We start from the raw sequence: 26,441 nt of genomic DNA, 5'->3' as shown, positions 1-26,441 counted from the left end.
ACCGGTCAGAAAACGTTATAGTACAAACTGCATAATATTACAATAATAACACCTTCCATTCTCGCTCGGTCTGCAACAGCGTAATGGAACGTGCTGATGATGTATCATGTGTGCACAAACAGGGTCCACGGAGGTATGCAAATACATATGTTGACAGGCAGGTAGGACAGCCTATCAAAGTCCTCACACCGAGTGACATTTTATGTTCCAATGCCTTCCACAGACGATATAAATACATATAAATACATTTAGATAACAACATTTTTTTTGGAACCAAATTACCTACCCTGTTTTTAATGTAGTTTGTGTACTTTGTAGTAATTAATAGTTGATGGAAACCCGATTTCGAGGAAGGACCAGACTTATCAATACTTCCATGTTTCTCATATCAAATTGCCGACTCACTTTATTGTTTCAAACAAACTGAACCAGCACCATCTTGTAGGCCTATATGAGGGTACGTTTACATGAGAACAATGTACTAAAAACAGAAAAGGTTTCTTTTGGGTTTTTAAAAAGTTTTACGAATAGACAACAACATTGTCAAAACCAAACCGATCTTGTTCACACCGATCCGCGAAAATGACTAAAAATGCTGCTCGCCAGGCCAGTAGTTGTTGATATCACTTTGTAAACAAACACTACGCTCCTCTGCAAATACCTATAGATTAAATACAAATTTTCACAAATTCACAAGTTTTCAAAGTTAGCATTTTCAGGCCCCCAAAACGTTGTTGTCATGTAAATGAATGAGCATTCTGTTTTTAGTTCTCATTTAAATGCCTCCTCAAAAATGACCTCAGAGAACTAAATTATTAATATCACTGTAATATTGTTGCAGTGTGTGTCTTGTTGCTTGGCTGATTTGTACATTGTAATGGACTATTTTGTTTTCTTAGCGGAAACTTTACGGATCATATGCAGGTAAATTTACAAAATAATATTAATTCAAATCAATATTTTATGTGCACTTATTTATTTGCTACCATAATGTAGAGTATTTTGTCACAAAATAAACCCTGTCAAAAACTCACATTTTAATTGTATATGGACTTTAAGACAAAACAACCCTGTGAATTCAATGTACCTCTACCTCTAAGAGCCTCGTTGTTGTTCATGTCAAATTAAATATGGTGTCCCTGACCAAGGTCCATAAACAGACAAACTATAAAGCATTTTACCATGGTAACTGGATGGTGCTGATGTCTAGGTGGGTCTGTGCATCAGAGATGAGCCGTCCTTCTCATCTCTCTCTCTCTTCCCATAATTATCATCTCTCACCCAGTGTTCATTCCTCCCCAGTGTCCCCAGTGTAAGCTAGCCTTACATCTCTCTTTTTTTATTGGTCTTATGAAGTATTCTAATTTGTTGAGATAGTGAATTGGTGGGTTTTTGTTAAATGTGAGCCAAAATCATCACAATTAAAAGAACCAAAGACTTAAACTACTTCAGTCTGTGTGCATTGCATTTATTTAATACACGAGTTTCACAATTTGAGTTGAATTACTGAAATAAATGAACTTTTCCACGACATTCTAATTTATTGAGATGCACCTGTATAACATGATTCTCTTGTACACTCGATTCTGAATGGTCAACCACGGTATGCAGCAGTCATATATTTCCTAATATTTCCTGTCGTCCATGAATAGTACTATACAGTACTATGAATAGTTGTATACATATATTAAATTAAAGGTAGGGTAGACAATTTTTGAGAGGCTAGCAATAGCAAGCTAGCTTTGAAAGCATAAGATCCCACCCTCCCTGCAAATCACTCTCCTAAGCCATGCCTCCTCCAAAACACATGAATGCACACAGACAGACTAGAGGCTAACCACTGACACGATGAGAGACACCATTGGTGGAGGGTTGAATGCAACACTGTCAGATTACTTCATGCCTCATTCACCGGTCAGAAAACGTTATAGTACAAACTGCATAATATTACAATAATAACACCTTCCATTCTCGCTCGGTCTGCAACAGCGTAATGGAACGTGCTGATGATGTATCATGTGTGCACAAACAGGGTCCACGGAGGTATGCAAATACATATGTGACAGGCAGGTAGGACAGCCTATCAAAGTCCTCACACCGAGTGACATTTTATGTTCCAATGCCTTCCACAGACGATATAAATACATATAAATACATTTAGATAACAACATTTTTTTTGGAACCAAATTACCTACCCTGTTTTTAATGTAGTTTGTGTACTTTGTAGTAATTAATAGTTGATGGAAACCCGATTTCGAGGAAGGACCAGACTTATCAATACTTCCATGTTTCTCATATCAAATTGCCGACTCACTTTATTGTTTCAAACAAACTGAACCAGCACCATCTTGTAGGCCTATATGAGGGTACGTTTACATGAGAACAATGTACTAAAAACAGAAAAGGTTTCTTTTGGGTTTTTAAAAAGTTTTACGAATAGACAACAACATTGTCAAAACCAAACCGATCTTGTTCACACCGATCCGCGAAAATGACTAAAAATGCTGCTCGCCAGGCCAGTAGTTGTTGATATCACTTTGTAAACAAACACTACGCTCCTCTGCAAATACCTATAGATTAAATACAAATTTTCACAAATTCACAAGTTTTCAAAGTTAGCATTTTCAGGCCCCCAAAACGTTGTTGTCATGTAAATGAATGAGCATTCTGTTTTTAGTTCTCATTTAAATGCCTCCTCAAAAATGACCTCAGAGAACTAAATTATTAATATCACTGTAATATTGTTGCAGTGTGTGTCTTGTTGCTTGGCTGATTTGTACATTGTAATGGACTATTTTGTTTTCTTAGCGGAAACTTTACGGATCATATGCAGGTAAATTTACAAAATAATATGAATTCAAATCAATATTTTATGTGCACTTATTTATTTGCTACCATAATGTAGAGTATTTTGTCACAAAATAAACCCTGTCAAAAACTCACATTTTAATTGTATATGGACTTTAAGACAAAACAACCCTGTGAATTCAATGTACCTCTACCTCTAAGAGCCTCGTTGTTGTTCATGTCAAATTAAATATGGTGTCCCTGACCAAGGTCCATAAACAGACAAACTATAAAGCATTTTACCATGGTAACTGGATGGTGCTGATGTCTAGGTGGGTCTGTGCATCAGAGATGAGCCGTCCTTCTCATCTCTCTCTCTCTTCCCATAATTATCATCTCTCACCCAGTGTTCATTCCTCCCCAGTGTCCCCAGTGTAAGCTAGCCTTACATCTCTCACTGTAATGTGCAGGTAACCCAATTCCTCTCTGAAGATGCTTAATTATTTTTGGAGGGGGCAATGGAATGGTAAGTGATACACAGACACATGGGTTGGAAATGTGTGTGTGTAAATCATGCACATATTCCCTGGTTAATATGTATGAGGGTACCGCTGCTTTAATTACACCATAATTGCACACAAACACACGCACAGGGTACAGAGTAGCTGGGACTAGTGACCAACAAAGAATCAGAAAGACCCTTTTTGCTTATAGTCAGCATAAAACTGTATTTGCTACCCATTTTTATTCCATAATGTGGGTATTTTGTGAAACAGAATATTTAATGAGAAAAAATGTAGGGTGGGACATGATTTGGTCCTTTGGGAATTGATTGAATCCCAGTTCTTCGTTATTGTTATTTGTATTGTGAATACATACCAAAATGGAACCAAGTGGTCTGGGAAAAATAAAAAGGATTGGTAATGTTGAGGTTTGTCTAGTTTAGCATAATGCCACAATTATACTATTGTGGGCAAATAACATCTATCTCCATTGATGTTCATTTAGCTTTGCATTCTGACAAATTTTTTTATTTTATTATTTTTGTCAGCAAGACAAAGAGGGCTTTTTTCCTGCATAGCCTTGCTGCCCCTAATGTCACTGTTCAATAGAGTTGCTATAGTGAGGAGATATATCTAGATAGGAGATTGTGTGCATTTTTGTGGTGCCATCCGCCAATCAGGTTTTCTTTCTGCACAATGACATAACTCACTACTTATCTGCTATATGATGCATCGTTGGTGAATTTTTCTGCTTTCCAAACAGGATAAATTCACCACTCAAGAGCACTTTGGATTGAGAACAGTCATACCCACCATACTGAAGGCTTGTTCCAAACCAAAGTGCTCAAAAACGGCCCCTTCAAAGGGCCCTTTGGAATGAAAGGTTTAGAAAGACACAACTGATGGGCACATCATTCCCATGATTCTTTGCACAGGTTTAATTGTGCAATGGTGGCGCCTTTTTTAATTGGTGATTAAAAAAGACACAGATGTCTGTCCCAAGGAACAGCTCTTTGGTCCCCTACCTACACCCTTCGAAGCTCTCTCTCTTGAGGCTTAACCGGGTTTAGGACGTTAGAAGGGAATGCAGCATTCATTTACACAAAACAACAGAAGGTCGTTCATTGCGATTCATAATCTTGTTTACAAGTGGTATGTAATTGGCATACCCCCATAGGCTATATATGCGATTCATTCAGTCAGCAGCTTCCTCCACAATGTAATTTCTCCAAAATGTTGCTGTAATGAACAAGGCGTCTGAGGACTACTTAACTATTTTTAAACCCTGTCGTTTTGCTTTATTTTATGTTTGATTCATTATGGATTCCCTCTTATGTCATACTCCAAGGTTCCCTCAATTGTTGATATGCTAAAGTATATACAGTGGGTACGGAATGTATTTAGACCCCCTTAAATGATTTTAGCAAATGGCTGCAATATAACAAAAAGTGAAAAATTTAAGGGGGTCTGAATACTTTCCGTACTCACTGTAGATATAAGATATGATGTACATGTATATATATGATATTATGTATAAATATTTAAATGGAATGAAAGATGAAAGGTAGAACTATATGCTAGTGGAACTTGCTACAACCATAGTTAGCTAATATTGCTCCTGGGAAACACAACCCAGGACATCATTTTTCTGTGGCTCTAGAATAGTTAGTCACGTGACATTAATGGCTCAGGTGATTGGCTAAAAAAGTCACCAGAACTGAATGTCCATGAGAAAAGACTGCAGACAGCCAAAGAACTGGAATTGAGATGAATGGGAATGCCAACGGATAGCTATCTCCAAGTATTATAGACCTCCTTGGTACTGTCAGCTGAAAACGGAAAGTAATTTGAGAAACAAAGCAAGTTATTATGTTTTGATGAAATATTAAGAAAACAGATATTGTTTTCTTTGCAATAATATGCACCAATGAGACCAAGGGGCAGGAATGTATATTAAGAAAATAAACATAGACCAGTTTGATTCATGTTGATTCAAATAGATGCTTAATGATATAAAAAAAATGATTAAACATTATGAATATCAAAACATTGTTACATTAATCTTGATAGCATGAACATTTCAGCTGTGCACTTGGTGTTTGAGCTCTGCAGTAACGTGGTTTTCACTTTTGTAAAACACCCTCAACTAATGCTGTGAGAGTGTCAAGTACTGTCAACACTGTGTCATTTGTGGATTGGATACACTGGCCTGGCACGCTTTAATTGGTGTCACATATTAACAACCGAGAACTCTAAACAGCATTCAGGTAACAAGAACTCTAGTTCAATACAATTACCGCAGTTAATGGGATCATAAGAGTAGGCTAACTTCTTGTCATGAAGAGTGGCAAATGTTTGAGTCACCATTCAGGGGGACAAAAAAACAATTAAGAATATCATCACAGCTGATTACCTGCACCTCAAGGCCACAGCCGAATCACAGCCATACTGATATTCAGTTCAGTAAAGATACTTTCTCCTGTGATATTTCTTTCATAAAATTAAATAAAAAATATATTTTAATATATACAAATTCACGAGTTCGTGTGCCTATATAATCTTAGTCTAAGTGGTAAACAGATTTGGCTTGCTGTCTGCTATAGAGGGGCTCAGAGATGATATTCTACTCGAGCTCCGATTGCCCCCCTATAACAAGCAAAATTGTACAAAAAAGGAGGAGAAGGGGAGGAGGAGGGATGCCGAAAGAACTAACAATGGGAAGAGGTAAGATGCTGGTTTTCATTTTATGAGTGCGTGTCTAGATTTTTTGTTTATTTTTGCTCCACCATCAAAAACAGATCATTTGAGTAAAATATTGCTAAATGAACACAGGCAAGGCAAGTTTATTAATATCACACAGTTCATGCAATAATTCACAGAGCTTTACATAGCCATGAAGAAAAAATAACTAACAAAACACATAAAACTGAAAAGATACAATTATTATTGGAATAAAAGAACAATAATGAAAAGTTTTATGTTTTTATTTTATGATATAGGCAGGCACATTTACAAAGCTTCTATGGCAAACAGTGAGTTTAAGCCGTCCGTTTAGGTTTACAAACAGTGACATTCATGGTTTGTGAGGCTGTGCATATTTTTCTCTTTCCCTTGAGTTTTTAAATATTATTCCCTTTTTTCTTCCTTCCAACTCTTTTTCATCTTTATTTGATTTTTTTACAGAGTAATTTTTTCATGAACATCTGCTGGTGCTGATTCATGTCTCCCTTCAGAGCCTGAATTGGAAGAGGAACAAATGCATCCAAAAACACTCCTATAACCTCATGGATTAGGGGAAAACACACAACCCTTGCCACCTACCCACTCTCACACTGACCTTCACAGAATGACACAATGGGTGTTATATAAAGAATGATAAAATGAAGTGAAAGAAGAGAGAGAGAGCAAGAGAGAGAGAGAAATTGCTTGTTTATTCATTTGTGAATTATCGCATGCAATCAAGCACTAACAATAAATCTTATCCATCATAAACGCTGCCTGAAAGACATTATGAGAAAATCTGACATTCACCCAAACATCACAGTTAACAATAGATAAAACTATTGTTAACTATAATAATAATAACTTAAGGAAAAAGAGTGATCAACTACAGCAGTTATTGGAGTAGGCCAAATTTCCATTAAATTCAACTATAAAATACTTTATTGTCATCATTGTTTTGCATGCAGCAATACCAGAGCAAACAAAAAGTGACAGATAAATAGTAAGAAAAAAATTATAATCAAATAGGGTGTTAGTAGTTATTACTTATATACTAAAACGGAGCACACTTTGATATAAAAAGAAAATTTCTTAGACTGCTATTTATATTCCTCTCATACATTTGACTGAAACCCCCAGATGACATGAAATCAGAAGTATATGAGTCTGTGCTTTAAAATAGTAATTATGATATTAAACTGATATTTACACTGGCGTGACAGCTACTGCACAGCGCGCGCTCGTCCTCCGTCATTCAGATAACCCGGACGTGAAGCCGCTCCGTAGACAAATATCCGATACGGTAAAACAGCTTACCTTCAAAACAAAGGTAAGTGTATAAACTCAAACACACCACAACACACCAGGAGAAGTCACGTATCTCGGTTTCAGCTTTCAATTAGCCTCGTAAGAGTGAAACCAGCGCGTTTAGAGGATCTGTGTCGGTTATATTTGCGCTTGTTTCAGGCTGCTGTTGTGGTGCTAACTAGCTTAGCCTCTTGTTGCGCTTGCCAGCCTTATTACTTTATGACTCTTATATTACAGCTATGTAATGTGATTTTTAGCGAAGCATTTCTGTGTATTGATAGTGGAACATTTTAACCTACGAATGACTGAGAGTTTGTAATCAAATTAGTGATTTTTATGACAACTGTCATGTTATAAATGAGCAGACTTGCTCTTCCACCTGCTTCAGTGTGTTGTGTTTACTTTATTTCTTTTCACTAAGTGTGTTTTGTACGGACATATGTTAAACGCCCGGTATGCTTTTGAAAGATGTGTTTTAGGTTAAGGTGGCCTGTCACATTGACTGCAGCACTCGAGTATTGTTGTAAATGCTTGCAAGTTGTTTTTGGGCAGAGGCCTGGGTATCAGTGACACAGGACTTGCTAAATACTGATCCCGCATTGATTGTGGATGGAAGGATCTTAGGGCGCATGCGCCGTCTACACTTCCCGCATCCTGCCAGATAGTGGGCCGTTGTTGTGCGCACGCGCAGTGTGGCGCTGCAGGGGCGCTCTTTGCCAGAAAGTGAGCCGCGCTCATGATCGCCTTCACGCAGACGTGTTGAATGGGTTGCTGCATTGCAGAAATTAGGAACAGCTGACAAGTTGGGCTACCTCGGGCGCTTGTGAACAGTGGTCAGAGCTGATTCATGTCTCCCTTCAGAGCCTGAATTGGAAGAGGAACAAATGCATCCAAAAACACTCCTATAACCTCATGGATTAGGGGAAAACACACAACCCTTGCCACCTACCCACTCTCACACTGACCTTCACAGAATGACACAATGGGTGTTATATAAAGAATGATAAAATGAAGTGAAAGAAGAGAGAGAGAGCAAGAGAGAGAGAGAAATTGCTTGTTTATTCATTTGTGAATTATCGCATGCAATCAAGCACTAACAATAAATCTTATCCATCATAAACGCTGCCTGAAAGACATTATGAGAAAATCTGACATTCACCCAAACATCACAGTTAACAATAGATAAAACTATTGTTAAGTATAATAATAATAATAACTTAAGGAAAAAGAGTGATCAACTACAGCAGTTATTGGAGTAGGCCAAATTTCCATTAAATTCAACTATAAAATACTTTATTGTCATCATTGTTTTGCATGCAGCAATGCCAGAGCAAACAAAAAGTGACAGATAAATAGTAAGAAAAAAATTATAATCAAATAGGGTGTTAGTAGTTATTACTTATATAGAGGGGCGCTCTTTGCCAGAAAGTGAGCCGCGCTCATGATCGCCTTCACGCAGACGTGTTGAATGGGTTGCTGCATTGCAGAAATTAGGAACAGCTGACAAGTTGGGCTACCTCGGGCGCTTGTGAACAGTGGTCAGATCAGCTCTGGGTCCTCAGCTGGTAACTTATTTGGGAAAAATGTGATGTTATGTTGAGTTTGTAGGAACACTCTTCACTTTATCTCATCAGAGCTATAGAGAAACCTCTAGTGTTTCTCACACACACCCACCCACGTGTCCCATCTGATATGACTAACCTAATGTGCCCAGTGGTGTGGAAGAAATCTGCTTGGTATCACCAAAAACACCTGTTTTGCCACTTTGGTGGTGTAAATGTTCAGCACGGGTATTGGTTGTCAATTTGAAATCTAATTGGTTTTAGTGCATGGCTGTGTATGTTTACATTAAATACAAATATTGTGTTAATTTAATATCTGTTAGTTTAACACAATATTTATAGTTAAAGTAAAGATACACTACTGTTCAAAAGTTTGAGGTCAAGAAATTAAAACTTTTTCCAGCAAGGATGCATTCTATTAAAAGTGACTGTAAAGACATATACACACACTGTATATATATTTGAGATGCACCGATTGCAATTTTCTTGGCCGATTCCGATTTTTTTGGAAGTGTGACCTGCCGATACTCATGTTCCAAAAACATTAATGGCATTAATAAAAACACTGACAAGCTACACAATATCGCATTAATAATTGAATGCGATTCATCTGCGATTATGAACGCGATATTGCGTAGCTTGTCAGTGATCTACAGCTCTGTATTAAATGCCGCTCCATCTGAAAGCACGTGATGGAGATTTACTACTAATCACAGAGCTGGCTTTACTGATGAGATGTGCATGACAATCACATGCGATTTATCGTGCAGCCCTAATTTTTTTGTTTGTTTGTTGATCACAAAGTAGATGAGGAAAACTAGGATGCCGGGTGTATTCAAAGCGCTGCCATTAAGGGGCGGTCACACGGCACACAATCAGCGGTAAATCACCTGCGGGCTTTCACATGGAGCAGCATTTACTACACAGAGCCGTTGTTCACTGACAAGCTGCGCAAAACCACGTTCATATTCGCGAAATTTTTTGCACAGCTCGTCAGTGAACAACGGCTCTGTGTAGTTAATGCTGCTCAATGTGAAAGCACGCACGTGATGGAGATTTACCGCTGATTACAGAACTGGCTTTACTGACAAGATGCGCATTAAATATTGCATGTGATTTATCGTGCAGCCCTACTCTAGACGCACTCAGTGGAGGTTTCTAAGGTTTGTGTTCATTTTGTAATCACAGAGAAAAGACTCCCAAAACATTGTGAGCCTAAGTTTATTGTAAACCAGTTGCATCAAAGGTTTGGAAATGTGACCCACTGGCATAAAGTTGGCTTGACGTTGGACGTTGGATATTCGCAAGTTTCGCAATGATTCAACGGAGCTCCGCAAGGACCACCTCCCTCATTTCCATGTTGCACAATAAATGAATAAATAAACCTGGAAATAAATACATGTGGGAATAAATGAAATAAAAATAAATAAATAAACGCATGAATAAATGCATTTAAAAATAAAGACATAAATAATAAATCAATAAATTAAATATAAAAATAAATGAGAGAATAAGTAAATAAAAGTTAAAAAGAATAAAAATAAATAAATGCATAAAATAATAATACATAGGAAAAATACATCAAGGAAAAAAGTGGTAAAAAATAAATTCAGGGTTAAATTTAGTTACAAATGAACTGTATTTGTTTTTATCAAGCCATTTATTTATTTATTTTACTGTTATTTTATTTATTAATTAATCTATATATTTGTTTATTTATTTTTAATTTCTGCAGGCTTGGTCCTCTATAACAGTCCTTAGTGCAGTCCTGCCATGTAACTCCCATATGAATGAATTGAAAAGGCCCACTCACTTTTTGCTAGTGGCTTCATACAGTTACAGAGAGCAATTCTTTGAGTGTGTTGGAGAGAGATGGAGACACGAATTGTGTGAAAATGCACAGCTAATGCAGTTCTGGAGATACATGTTTTTCTAATCTATCATGCCCAGTTCTTAACCCCAGCTATGAAATAATAATGAAACTGAAATAGTGAAACTCCTCTGGGTATGCTGCTCTTTTTAAACAAGCCAAACTTCTGCCATCTGTTGTTGCAATCATGTTCTTTATTTCCATATTTATTCTGGCATTTTAGCATACGTTCTGAAATCAGTCTGACCCACTTCCCACTGTTTTGAGAATTTTAAAGAGCTTTAGTCTGTCTCTCCTTGACTGTGATATTCATGTGAGTTCTGCATTGTCTTCCTTCTATAAAATAGCACAATGAAATATCTATTTGCATCTTTAAATCTATTTTGAATAGGCCTAATTCTGCAGATTTTTGTCCCTAAAAAATACTCATTAGGATTCATCCAAGCTGCTGGCATTTAATTCTAGCATTTAATACAATTTATAATATTAGCCTCTCAAATCTCTCTGAATAGTTACATGAAAATTTTTGTTTATACTAATAACACTCTTAAATCTGTGGCTGTTATGAGGAATCTGGGGTGTCTCAGCAGGTGTGTCAGAAATGACAAATTCTTTCCTGTAACTATCAGCCGTGTAAAATGGGGCTGATGGAGCGCCTCTGAATAAACTCTTGCATTAGACGCTGATTAAAGTCCAGGGTAAATGTGATGGTTTCTTTCATTTCTGAGAGATTTACTACCGCAACTCTGGCTTGGCAGTTTCCGCTATTTGAAAATAAAGTAATCCATCAATTAGTCAGCAGCTCTATCAAAGCCACGATATTACACACCAAATTGCCTCGAATGATGAACAGTTGTAATTTATGAACAAACTCGAGACCAGGCGGCAGACTGAGAAAGAGAGAGATTGCTGTGCTGAAATATTCAGATTGTTATTATAATTTTTTAAGCTATTGTTTTTAAATAATCAGTAATGTTAACAGTAGTAAATGGCTTGCTTGGGTGTAATAAACATGGATTGTTATTTATTTAATAACTCCCTGATGAAGTGTGCTTAATTTACCCAGTGAGCAACCACATATTCTCAATGTCTGAATCATATGCTAAAAGACAGCTGGTGGCTTTGAAAGAGGAAGGAGTATAAAACATGTTAGCCTGATGAAAAGAATAGTCCTTCAGTCCATCAGTTAATATCTTGTAAAGCAAAAAAGCTGTGTGTTTTTAGGAAACAAATCTCTTAAAGGGAACATCGGATGCCCACTTTCCACAAGCTGCTAGTATTCTTTAAGGTCTTCATGAAATTTCAGCAACATACTTTGGTTAAAATTCCTCAGTGGTCATGTGTAAAACAACACCCGTTTTAGCTTGTCAAATACGGCTCTCTTCAGAGCGACCTGTTTCGGTGCATGTCTCTTTAAATTCTAATGAGCTCTGCTCACCCCGCCCCTCTCTTCCTTCTTCTGGAGGTGCAGCTGGATCACGAACAGTGGGTACTGATCCATCCTTGAGTTTTAACTTTTTAGCAAAACCCTCGTTCAGAAAGCAGTCTGGAGTAAAACGATTTACGCAGGCATAAGCGATTTTCGGTGTATTCGGTGGCACATTAACATCATCTAAATGAATCTACTGCGTCCTCAGCGGCTCTGATGTCGGGAGAAAATGAAGACTCTTATGTTCACTTTTGCATCCAACTACGAGTCTTTGTTTTTGTTACAGCTGCTCGAGCACAGAGAAAATGTCGGACAGTGTACAACTGGCTGAGGGATGAGATATGTTAATATGGGACAGTCCATCAGTGGCTGTGGGCGGGGCTTGAGCAATATTATGTCATATTGCTCAGAAAATCAAAACGGATTGATAATTGACACTGTTTAGGTTTTTTGGGGATCCAGTGAATGGATTTTTATCATTGTAGGGGGGGTTGTGTCCACAAACTGCTAAGACACATTATATGCAACACCGTGTAAAAGTGAATTTTGCATCCAATGTCCCCTTTAAGACGTTTTTAACTTAGAACTGTTGTTTCCTACTAAAATACAAGTCCTCTATCCTGCTTTCTCTAGTGAAAAAGTCATCTTGTCTGAATCAGTTGAGAAATATGCACAGATCAAGCACCGCTTACAAGTGAAAACAGTTCTTAACAAATGTTTGCAGATTTTGATGTGAGAGGACAACTGGGGATGGAGTATTTTTTCTCTGGAAGAAAACTTATGGATTATACGTTTTTTTTTGGCCAGAAGTGATTGTTTATTTGTTTATTACCAAATCTAGAGTTCGATATGACTCTAGATGAACTAGAGTAATATCGATTTACTTGTGGATTATTGTGATGTTTTTATTACCTTTTTGAACTCTCATTCTGACGGCACCTATTTACTGCAGAGGATCCAGTGGTGAGCTAGTGATGTAATGCTAAATTTCCCCAAAATTGTTCCAATGAAGAAACAAACTCATCGTCATTTTGGATGGCCTGAGAGTGAGTTTTTGTTTTTGTTTTTTTCAGCAAATTTTCCTTTTTGGGAGAATTACTTTTTTAACTCAGCTGACCAGTTAACAGTTAATGGCAAGGCAGTGGGATTTGACTTTTTAACTGTATTTCTTGCTAAATTGTGGATGTTTAATTGTATTATAGTAGTTGTTCGAATGTAAATTTTAATGAAAAGTTTTCTTCAGGCATTATAGACCTCATTAAGTAATTTTCAGTAATGTTATTATTGAAAGTGGCAGGGGGTTATGGGTAACAGAAAACATGCCCTGCACCCATTAATGTAGCAGTTTACCTATCATGGCCAAAGAACTTGTGTTTCAGCTCAAGCGGATCTGAAGTTAAATTAAGCTTGGTTTTATTCTGCGTGTGTTATTTTCGAGGTTGACTCCTGTAAGATGACGTGTGAGATTCGACAATGAATGGTTTATGAAGAGAGGGGCCGGTTCAAGAGTGTGTGTTTGCATGCATGTTAAAGTTATGGGAGTGAAGGCGTCAGGATGTGTGGGTAAGAATAGGCTCATTTTTCAAACAGACGGTTGCATTGAGGACACGTAGTGGCGATTTAATTCGTTTACATGAGAGGATGGAAATTGAAATATGGATTGGGGTCACAAATGCCTTTGTTAGCTTCCATATAAGGGCTAAAATATTTTCCTGCTCATCGTCTGAGCGTGCAAGTGTCTATGTCAGAGTGCGCTTATGTCTGATTATATTTAGATGTAAGGAGCCACAGAAAGGTATGAACTGGATCTCGGTATGTGTTTGTCTGGGTGGACTTATAGTGTGCAAATTGCAACCTCAGTAATGGAGACACTCTGTACAGTTTCTCCCTCTCTCTCCCACGCTCACCCTGTCTTCAGAACTATTGTTGCCCTCATTAGTATTCATGTAGACCTAATACACTGAAAACATAAACAGACTGTAGTTTACGATCTTTTTTGTAGCATATAATTTTTTATTTCTTTTTCTGAAGTTAACTCATAACCTCAGTCAAGGTTTCTTGCATGGAAAGTGTGAATTAAAATTAGACCAGATTCTTGCTGCTGCTGTATCTTTAGGTCAGGAGGGCCCAAGCCACTAGGGACACTAAATTGCAAAGATCTTGATTTTTCGTCTAAGAGCGTATCCCTGGCAGCCTGACAAAATTTGATGTTTCGCCATGAAACAGGAAGGAATGTCCAAATAAAGTAACTTAACCATAACAACACGCCCCGTTTTTATAGCATCAAATTACTAGCCAAAGTCAAACTTATCACAAAAATGAACAATTTAACATATATCAGCGTGATAACAACTACCTTTAATGACCAAAACCATCTTTCGGAAAATTGCATTGCAAGTGTAATAAATTTTTTTTAATTTTGACTCAAGTTCCATTCGTTTACATGGAGAGGGCGGGGTTTATGACCTGTACTGCAGCCAGCCACCAGGGGGCGATCAAAGAGCCCGCAGCTTCACTTTTCAAGACGTGTGAGGCACACCCGGTTAAACTCTGCAGGGCAGTAGCCCTCCAGGATCAAAGCGGCCCATATCTGATGTATGGTGGATGTTGAGATGACTTTGTTTTCTGTATTTATGTGAATGATGTTAGTGTAACTGAAGGGTGAGATCAAGGTGGAGTTCAGCACTTGCTCAGATGAAATTGATAGTTCATTGATAGACTACTTTTAGCCTTGTATTTTTGGCAGGATGTTCATGATGGACAGAAAAAGAGGATGCCGGAGGGGAAGGCGTTGGGAGTATGACCTGCCCGTTGGACTGTTTGATAGTCAAGCAACTAGGGATGGGCATTATCTTATCGTTTGCGATATACCGGTAAAAATTCTCCCCACGATAAGAATTAGTCTTCCTGCGATAATAACGATAAAGTCTAGTTGTTGACATATTTCTGTGTGTGACAGTGCGGAGCGACATCATAGAAAGCGGACGTGAAATTGAGGAGGAGTAGCCTATATCGCTAAATGAGGAGCTCGAGCTGTAACTGGTTTGGTTAGGGCTGTACAGTGCAGAAAAATCGGTCTGAATAAATGTACTACAGTAGCACGTGTGCGATACAGTTTTGCATGCGTATGAGCCTGTTTACAAAACTTGTCCAACAAAGATATAATTTATTGACATGATTTTTCTCCAAGTTAACTTAAAAATATAGTCGAGTGTTTGAAATACTTCTTTTTGTGACCAGACGTGGTTTCATATTACAGAATGATAGTATTATATACAGTGATAAAGGCCATGTCGATTAACATTGCATTATAAATATACTTTCCTTATAAAAATACCCAAGATTGAAGAACAAAGATAAACCATATATTTTGTGGAGTCTTATGTTTATTTTCCTCAAGTTTCATCAGTTTTATTCAGCGATAACTGGATACCTTCCTGGAGCATCGTCAGTAGTATTTCTTCTGCTATGGATATGTGGAGTTTCTGTGCAAGAGTGCCCTCCGACTTCCAGTATGAATTAAACGGTCTTTACATTACGTGTGAACTCATTAACCTCTTAAGATCCGGCAAAACATTTTAGGAAAAATTTTGATGTCATTACATTGTTTAGAGGATAAAAAAAAATAAAAATAAAAAAATTGATACTTCATAAGTTATGCTACGTCCTTGGCAGAGGACATCGGGACTCAATTTCTTAAAAAAAAATAAAATAAATAATGACATGAATGAACATGCATAGGCAAAAACTATTTAATTTTTTTAAGTCACCAATACATTTGTAGTTTTCAGGATTTTTTTTGACCAAACTTTGTATAAAGATAATTCTCAACTATGTTATAACAGAATGATTTGATATACCATTTTTCTTCATGCAAAATGTGTGTAAAATGGCCACAAACAGGTTTTCTCATTATATACAATGTATCTATGATCTAAATCTAATTTGCATATTAATGTGTTTTTGAGGCAACATGTAATGAAAAAAGAAGTGTAATATTGAGAGTAATAATTGACAAGATTTTCATAATAATATATAATATTTCATAGGAATATTGAAATATATTTTCTTTCCCTATTCATTTGTTGTGTCTCCCAAAATGCGTAATAAACATGCTTTTAGTCCCGGTGTCCTCATATGAGGACATGTATGAAATCAACCTCCTGTTTCGTAACAGAAAGTCATATTTTGATTTGAAACCCCATACCATTTTCCTGAGATGTTGATTTATGACACACAGTTTAAAAATGTGTCCGATTAAAATGTCAATTTCAAAATATTATCATATTTCCATAAGAGTGTCACTAAATTAATATCAGACATTTTTGAAGACCAAGGAGAGTGAGTGGTCATAGTGAAACATCCAAACATTTAGTATCTCTGAAAAGCCCTGAATGTGCTCTGTACAGGACATCCAGAATTAAAACTGTGGTGTGCATAGTCTCAGAGAAATTCACTAAAATATAATGTCCTCATATGAGGATGCAGGGTCTCAGGAGGTCAATGCTCACCGTATTTTGGGTAAAAATAGGAAAGATAATACTTTTCTTAAAAGAAACAGGATTCCCTGAGTTATCGTCATTGATATCGTTATCGTAATAAATACCAGAAATATCGTGATATATTTTAAAGCCCATATCGCCCATCCCTACAAGCAACTAGCAACTATTGATTGAGATTCTAGATCACTAAAGGCAACACTAATGTTCTAACACACACACAAACATGCTCACAGAGAGTTGTACAAGACATTTAAAGCTGTGTACAAACAGGCAGTTGCCTTCCTGTCCAGACAGTCATTGACTTGCTGAGCAGCAGTTTTGAATGAAGGCACCAGACTGCTTTCCAGGTGTCACGTGTAATGATCTAAAACACATTGAAGTCAGCTTTAGAAATATCCAAGGGAGTATGTAATGACTACAATGCTTATTTGTCAGTAGAAATCGAATCAGATGTTGAAAATTGAAAGAAAATTGATATTCATAAATTAATTTACTACTTTTAACTGCTCCATCAGACGCCATTGTTATTTTTGTCTTTTTTCTTCAACCAACTGCTGACCCACGCAAGATTGTGGGATATCAGGCTGCATAGAATATATCTATGCTAAAAATCGACCAGATGGAGGCATCTAATTAGGGAGGATGGATGCATGCCTTGTCATGTCGTTCAGTTTGTTGTTCACGTTTTAAACACAGACTTAAAATAGGGCTGGACGATATGGCAAACATTTATATCACGATATATTTCTTAATTTCAGTCGATACGATATAATTCCGATATCGATATGAACACTATTAAAAAAAAGCCTCGTAAAAACTGCCAAGAACGCCACAACAGATGTCTGTGCATACAAACTTATGAAAAATGAATTTGCCAAGTCTCTGACACCTCATATAAAACCATATAATATTTTAGAAAAAAAAGAAAAAAAACCCAAGCACAAATAAGTAAATGTTCACCTTTTATTTGTATTTAGCCTTCATTCAAACAAGAAATGTGAAATTCTTTCAATCCTGCATTAAAAAAAAATCCAAAATGCAGCAAAACTTTTGATCAATTTAAATCATCCTTGCTAAATAAAAGTATTAATTTCTATAATTTCAAACTGACTCCAGGCTGTTGAATGGAATAGTGTATAATGTTACAAAAGGTTTTCATTTCAGATAAATGCTGATCTTTAGGTCTTTCTATTCATCAAAGTTTTAAATATTGATAATCAGCAAATCAGCATATTAGAATGATTTCTGGATCATGTGACACTGAAGACTGGAGTAATGATGCAGAAAATTCAGCTTTGATCACAGGAATAAATTACATTTTAAAATATATTCAAATAGAAAGCTGTTATTATAAATAGTAAAAATATTTCTTTTTTTTTTTTGCTGTACTTTGGATCAAATAAATGCAGGCTTGGTGAACAGAAGAGAATTAAAAAAAAAAAACTTACTGTTCAAAAACTTTTGACTGGTAGTGTAGGGTGATAGCCAGTTTAAAGAGTATGAAAAGTGCAAACTGATTATCTGCCAGCAGGAGGCGCTTTAAGAGCGGTAGAACAAGCGGTTTCTCCAGTAACTGCTGTAATCAAATCAGCTCCGCTCATGAACACTTAAGATAAATAGATCAAATAAAAATCCCATCGAAACTTTTCTGAAGACAGTCCTTTCTCTTTAGAGATACATTCATATAAAACACCCGCGACAAGTTTTGATTTTAAAACATGCAATGCTCATGTTTATTCAATGAAGTCAAACGCCACAAATAAATCAATGTATGGGAAACACTGGAAATATAGGCTATATCGAAATATCGGAAATGGGTTTAAAAACCATATCACCGTTATTGAAAAAAAATATATCACAATACATATTGATATTGAATTATTGTCCAGCCCTAACTTAAAACTTAGTATATTTCAGTCTGCAGTGAAAATAGAGGTATGAAAAACAGGAAAGCATGTATGTTTGCTTTAGTAGAATGTTTTGGGGCAGAAAAAGGTGTGTGTGTGTCTGTGCTGTATATCTGTCTCTATCTTTCTACAATCTGGTGTGTTTCCTCACTTGTGTGGTAATGAGCTTGATGAATATTCATGAGGCAGGGCTGTAGGCAGCATGTAGATCAGGATTCCTGTGAAACTGGTGTGCTGGGGTATATGACGGTACAAAATAATGCTGCATGTCTTGTGATTCGATTCGATTACCAATTCGATTCGATTTGATTCAATATCGATTATTTTGGATACAGTACATGCCAAATTTTCTCAAGGAAAAACAAAATCAACTATGCTGTAAAATATACATGAGTCAGTTGGTACATTACTATAATATTGAAGTTTAAAATTTACTGATTTGTAGTACAACTTCTAAAATTACACTTAAGTTTTTCAAATAATAAAGTTACAACTACATGCATAATATTTCTACTTCAGTTCATTTTTTTAAATATAAACATTTAAATAGTGGCTGTCATAAAAACTTGATGGATTTATTCAAACATAAATTAAGCATTGAAGAACAGTAAAAATTATAATGAATATGTTATATGGTGCATATATTTAGCAAAATGCCCCTCTCTACAGTTTACAGGGATCAACGCTAAGGATTTTTTCTACTGGCCCGATTGGGCCAGTGGTTCAAATTTTTACTTGCCCTGCCAACATTTTCACTGGCCCTGCCACAAAAACTAAAATAGTTGCTATGATCATTGTTTTTGATCTGTTATCTTGTATTCTAATAAATAAGGTTATATGACACCAATATTTTAGTTGCCAATTAAACTTTACAATTCTCTATTTCAATTTCGATACCACAGCAAGAATCACTAGCCACAAATAAATATAAAGTTTAAACTTTATTAAAGACAAGTGACAGCCAGTAAATAAGAACAAATGAACAAATTACAAGTAATAGCATAATTAAATATAGGCATATAGCACAAAATAGAAATTAAATGATGCTTTAGGTTTTTATGTTTGTAGATGTTCAGGTACAGAAATTGAAATATCTCACATAAAATAACATTTGCATATTCTTCACTCTGTGTTGCACCTTGATTTTTTTCATAGCCATTTGAAATTAGAGGCAACCACTGCATTTTAATCATGAATTGAAAAAAAAGTGCAATGTTTGATTTATATTAGACTGTATCATTTCAAAATCTGAAGCAAAAACAGAATAACCTGATTTTCGCTATGTGAAATTATGCTACAGAAAACATCGGTATGAAACCGAAACAGCAGGTGGGCTGAATGAGACGATTCACTCTCTGACAGCAGGCGGCACTTATGGTACAGTGATACAGCGTTTCCTTGGTTACCACTGTAAACACAGCAGCACTGCGTGTATTAACTCTAATTTAAATGCATTATACGGAGACAAAATGAAAAGAACAAAATCAGTGCGCCGCGCCATCCACCATTCATTCATTGCGAAAATCATGGCGCCTATGCGTGATATCAAATTCTTCCGCAGATTTATAGTATTACTATAGCATTTCACCTGAGCATTGCGAATCATGCGTATGGCCATAAGCGCTGAATGAATGACAGGCTTTCTGTTGTAACATCGCGCAAGGTAAATAAGGGTGACATCTAGTGGAGAAGATCTTGTTTTAAATGTGTGCTGAAATAAATCCTGGAAAAGATCGATTCGCGGCTTTTGAGAATCGATAAAGAATCGACGTCATTTAAAAAAACGATTAATCGAAAAATAGATTTTTTTGCCCAGCCCTAAAGATAAGCGCTGCATTTTATTAATTATCAGCTCATTTCAAGATCAACGGATCAGCACTGGAAAGATAAGTTTGTCTTACTACTTTTAATGAAGATGATTGTGTGTTGAGCGTCTGCGTCTTACTTTCAGTTTCATTCGTGGCAGTTTGCGCGTCGGCTTGGTGAAGAGATACTCAGCTACTCGTCCGCAGCGATGCTTGTTGCATTAGCACAGTCTGACTAATGCCATATAGTCTATAACACGCTCTCACACGTTTTAACATTTTGGGAGGAGTAAAATTTACATATTTGGTTTCAACAACCAGATGCATTTACACTTGTCGAGTTTCGTCTGGAAAGCGGCCCAGACCGCCTCCTGAAGTGGTTTGAGCGATCGGATTTATATCCGTCATGAATGCGTTTTGGAGGGCATTTACACCTGGTCTTTTCACGATCGGATAGCTGTCCGATCAGACAAAACACATGAAGTGACGAGGTGTAAACAGCCCCTTAGTGTCCGTCTTCAGCATCTCTGGCCTCTGTTAATGCCCGTTTACAGACTAAGTATAATAATAACGTAATATTTTAATAATTTCAAATTATTACATTTAATCAGTCAATTAGAATAAAAGACATTTGGGCTGTTACCAAACAAATGATATCAGTATCAAAATTCATCTTTGCAATGCAGAGGAAACACAGAAGCTGCATGGGATAAATTTCCCACACAGAGGGACATTAATGCATTTAACCTGCAGTTACAAATGCACAAATAATATTTTGTTATTTTAAACATAAAACATTGAATACTGATATTTAAAATTATTTTAAAAACGAAAAGATACTTTAAATGTGAAATTAAAACCCCCAGCAGGTGGCAGCAAGTCACTGTTAAGAAGTGAGTCATTGCGATTTAACCGAATCATTTAAACGGTTGATTCATTCAGGAACAAATTGCCGTCATGTTGCACAGAGATGCAAAACAGCACTGTGACTGTTTGGAATTTTTTTTTTGGCAAAAACAGGCAATATAGTGTCTAAAACGTAAGTCTCATAATATTACCTTCTTGTTTATTGAACTGTTGAATAAAATCACATTTGTAATCATGCTGATTTTAGAGGTGAAAACTTTAGTCTTTCACAAAACACAGCTAATGTAGGGACATTATAACTAGCCACCATGTTGATTTACGGTCTTAAATATGTCCAACGCTTTTTTTTTTAAAGTCTGGTCCCTGTTTTTATACAGTCTATGGTCTAGTTCAGCATTTATCGGGGTTGTGCGTCAGTACTAATGGTCTGTGGGGAAACACGGTGTTCCGTGTGTAGTTACAGTAAATGGACTAAACGAAGCCTGATTTTGAAATAAATTATTTTTTGTATTCGAGTTACTCGAGGTATTCGATGAATCGTTTCAGCCCTAGATCAATATGTATATAACCAGTATTAATTTACTAAGAATTTTATTATTCATAATAATAAACATATAAATAATTATATAAAAAAAATATATAAGTAATAAATTACCCATTCATGATGATATTGTTTTAGCATAATGCTCATGTAGGTATTGTTTCAAAAATCACTTATAATAATAATAATAATTATCAGACAAAGCAAAGTCTGTATTGTTCATAAAAAGTTTATATTGGTTCATTGGTCTAGTCCTCCTGTTTTCTTTTCTCCTTCACTATTTTCTGTTCTTCTTGTATTGTTGTTTATCTGTTGTCTGCTCAACAGTACATTTCTGTTAGGTTGAGGCTGTTTTACACTGAAAGCTGTTCAGTAGAAAGCCAGACTGTGTTATTGTGCAAGTTGATAACTCTCATTTTCTATATTTTTCGTTTTGTTTGCTTTGTTCTGCTCCACCTGTCTCCTCCTGTCTATCACTTTCTCATTTCTCTCCCTCTCTGGATGTCAGCTTCTCTCACTCTTTCTCTCTGTGACTTTACTTGTCTAAATACCTGTCTCTCCTCCTCACTTTTTTTCTCCCTCTCTGTCTCCCGCTCTTATGTGTCTAACGGCTCGTTAAGCCATCTGTAAAACATTTGATCTCAAATCTTTGCCACTCAGCAGCCAAACATATAAGTGTGTGTGTGTGTGTGTGTGTGTGTGTGTGTGTCCGACTTAGGTTTGTTTCACGTGTGTGAGAGATGAACAAACTCTGAGCATGTGTGTATTTAGTGCAGCATCTCTCATAGTGTTTTGGAATGAAAGTCCAGCAGGATCCATATTTTGAAGCAGTTAATAGCTTCATTATAATAATTTGTGGATCTTGCAGTCTAAACCATTTGAATTGAAATGAGGTATTTATACCAAGCTCATAAAAAGTATTCTCTTCAAGAATGAGTGACTTTATGAAGCTGATGCAAATGGGTTCAGGAGTCATGAAGTGTAGTTTTAAAGAGCTCGTCAGCATGATTTCTGACTGAATCAAAGCAAGGTTTAGGATATTTAATAGCAGCCAAAGTGAAGTGGAAATCTACCAGTGGAAGTAATTGGAAATGCACCACTTGCTTCAAATTCCTGGTGGGTTTTAGTCTGCTATAGCTGTCTGTCTCTCCTCGTCTGGCCTCGTGTAGACAAAACTTTGACTGTTGGAATACATTTTAGTCTAGTGCTTGACTGATATGGGTTTTTAGTAATGGCCACTATGATGGGTAAAGTGCAATATGGTCAATTGATGATATAATGCTGATATATGCATATCATAATATTACTTGTGCTTCCTGATTCCAGCCAATCAAACTGAACTGGTGAGTAAAGCCAGAAACGGAGAGAGATATGGAGAGATATCAACCTCCGTGCCTTGATAACCAATCACATTGTAGCCTTGAGTTATCAGATAGCCAATCACTGTTTGCGATACCATAGAAATGAATAAGTGCTGTAAACTGAATCCTACCTGCTGCAGATTTTGTCTCTGACTTCTCTTATGACTTCCCCATTTTTTATTTTTTGCTGTAAACTTTTTTTTTTGGCTAATCTTGGAGGCTTGCCTTAAAGGTGCTCTGGTTAAGCCACATTTTTGTGAGCTAAATGCTCCAGATGGGTCTCGAAGGGTTGTAGGCATGTTCTCTGAGGCTTAGGCACAACTTTTATCTGCATATCATTGATTGGCCTGCTAAAACGGCAATCTGTAGCTGAAAAATCAGGCCTAGCTTGAGCTTTCTTACTGTTGCTGAAGAACCCTGTGAAAATCAGCATTGGATATTTGAAGTTCTTAGTTTATATTAGTCCCCAACATCCTGTTTTAAAAGGAAATGCATCAACATAGGAATGAAAACTGCCCTCATCAAGTCATTTCATGGGGTCTTTAAACATTAATGGAGATGAATATCACACCCTACGGGAGATGAGTGTATGTTTGTGTGTGTATGTCAGTGGCTGAAAGGACGTCCTTTCAGTCTCATCTGTTCATCAATGAGAGGGACCACTCAGAGCGGACATTCATCTCACTCTGCCTCTGTGCTGTCCATCCAAACGGGTGGCCTGGGGTCTCGTCTCATCAACACATCTGCTAGTTTAGAGAGCTGTGCTTCTGATCAAAGCCATGTGTGTCTCTGAGGGCTCTGATGTCATTCTCATCAGATATGATGTCTGGATGCTTAATAGACCTGCTCAGAATACCTTCTGACAGCCATGCACACATACACACTGATGAGGAGCAGAATCAATTAAGTAATTAAGTTAGTGTCAATGTCTTTAGCACTCATTCAACCGGACAGTTTTTTTCTTCATCCATCTCTGGTGATGTCTTGGTTCTTTCTTTAATTTCAGTGCTTCTCTCTATTTCCATCACTCTTGTCATCTGCAGAAAATGCATCCTTTTAATCAGTCTTGCAGTCTTCTGAGAAAGCATGCTTTATTGTTGTTTGAACATGTTAATGAAACAAATCAAATGAAGATTTCTTTTAATTGTTGTGGGTAGAATGGTGTAATTTTGACTAAATAAATTTCTAATTCTACTGTCTACTCTTCTTGCATTGTGCACATTTGTTTTTCTGCCAACAGTGCACGAAACAATCAAGCATGTGATTAATTGCATAAAAGTATATTTATGGTGCTTTGTGCATTAATATGTCTGTAAACAATCCATACCTGATATGTGGGTGAATGACATAACACTAATTTTTTGTTTTTGTTTAAAAACACAGTTCATATTTTAATACACCTCTATGAATATGTTTTTATTTTCTGAAATAGATGATAATAATGTTTTCTCCCCCTTGAAATTTATTCAAATAAATTATTGAAAAGAATCCCTTGTTCAGTAAGTATTTTTTTCTTTTGATACTTATTAGGATATAAATATTTTGGTGAAATCAGACATACTTGAGCTCTACCAAAATTGTTTGTCTAATAATGATGGAAGTGTTTGTTTACACACAGTTGTTTATTCTGATTTTTTAATTTTTTTTGGTTGCTGATGTTCTGTGGCCTGTAAAGAGCTTGTTAAGTGACTGTGATAAAAAGACCCATGTGTAAATGCCCTCCAAAAGTGTGTTACAAAGAACATTTGGCTGCCCAGCAATAGGATCATCACAGAAATAAACTGTATATCACATTCATTTTGGTTTTGCAGAGACACTTTTATGTGGCCAGGTGGAAATGAATTGGACATTCCCAATTGGCAAACAATCCAAATTGCTCAATAAGCATGAATCGTATATACCCCCCACAATGCCCCATAGAAGTTTTTCATCTCTAAACCTCCGTGTGGCGACACACATGTGATCTATTACTCTCATTAAGCCACCAAAACAAGTGTATGAATGTTTTTATGAGAGGGAGTGCTGCACATAGTGTGAAGGTCTTCAGCAGGGGGTCTGCCAATTATTTTATTTTCAAAATCATTAGTGAGAAAATTTAAATGTGTTAAAAATACAATATTAAGTTAACTGCAGTCCAAGCTAAAGTTCAGCTGAATGATTCATAGTCCCTCCCACATTAAAATGATTAAGTTAAATTTAAATATCACCATTTGTTAGAAATAAATGTGTATGTGTGAATGCAGACTGTATTCCTTCACACCAGTCCACACAGATAGGATAGAGAGTTATGAAAGGCAAATCAAGGGGGCAGATAAAAGCATTAGGAAGGAAGAATGTGGTTGACTAGTGAGAAGACTGGTAGAAACGGGAAGAAAAATATCCGTTGAATGTCTTCTGTTAAATGTGTTAAGGGGAAGCATTTATCTTCTGTATACCTGTGTGAGCGTGTCTATCTGTCCTCTAGCTGACAGCAGCACCCTTCATGTTGACACTTATTCTCTCTTATCATCTGTTTTTACACACTACAGCTTCACTCTGAAGAACACATCTGTACCTCGTTCTGCCTAATGCTGCCTTCAAGTCCTTCTGGGAAGCTGTTTAGATGTTTCTCAAGTTGTAATTATGAAGTGATGGGCATACAAGTAAGATTTAAAAGTAGGGATGCTCCGATCAGGATTTTTACAGCCGATACTGAGTACCGATATCTTGTCATGGTGATCGGCCGATACCGATGCTGATTCTGATGCGTCAAGCTTTATATAGACTGTTTTAATGGGCGCACGTGCCTGGCCCGAAGTTAACTTCCGGTCTGTGTTTGTTTATCAGTCTGGCTATGGCACCGGCTACAAACGCAGTTAAAGTTAAGTTGATGAGTAGACTGAAGGTGGGCTCAGGTGGTTGGGCTGTGGGATGTGTTTTCCATACCATGTTATATGCCTGATAAAGCAGCGTTTGTGAGCTCAGCGCTGCTTTGTGTACAGCTGTTACTGGGGAAACCTCTGTTTTTGTTCCGTCCTCCACGCTGTGACAACTCACAAAAGACTTATTTTTAACCAAGTAGAGCCGCTTCAAAAATATGCCACGGCTGGCTGATAAACACAAGCACTGACTAGAGCGGCCGCGATCAGCTCCAGTGGCCGTTAGAGTTGGGTAAGTTCACATTTTAACCGGTAAGGTACCGGTATCAGTACTTTTATTTTGACAGGTTGCCATGACGTTTCTGTGTGTATACAGCATGATGATGCTAGTTTTCTCAAATGAAACAGTAAAATTCTCAC

The 26,441-nt window shown here is 36.8% G+C and overlaps 1 protein-coding gene across 1 annotated transcript in view; it reads left to right on the top strand.

Annotated features, from left to right (window-relative positions):
* Positions 1-7,259: 7,259 nt before the first annotated feature.
* LOC107582905 (speckle-type POZ protein-like) overlaps positions 7,260-26,441 on the top strand; it is an 88,613-nt gene continuing 69,431 nt past the window's right edge. The window contains exon 1 of the mRNA XM_016268933.1: positions 7,260-7,341. The gene's annotated coding sequence lies outside the window, so the exon portion shown is untranslated. The remainder of the gene's footprint in view (positions 7,342-26,441) is intronic.

This window comes from Sinocyclocheilus grahami, unplaced genomic scaffold (assembly GCF_001515645.1).
Source record: "Sinocyclocheilus grahami isolate Dianchi unplaced genomic scaffold, SAMN03320097.WGS_v1.1 scaffold48.1, whole genome shotgun sequence".
Lineage (NCBI taxonomy): Eukaryota > Metazoa > Chordata > Actinopteri > Cypriniformes > Cyprinidae > Sinocyclocheilus > Sinocyclocheilus grahami.
Note: the sequence above shows the minus strand (reverse complement) of the source record. Positions and strands in the feature narration are given on the sequence as shown.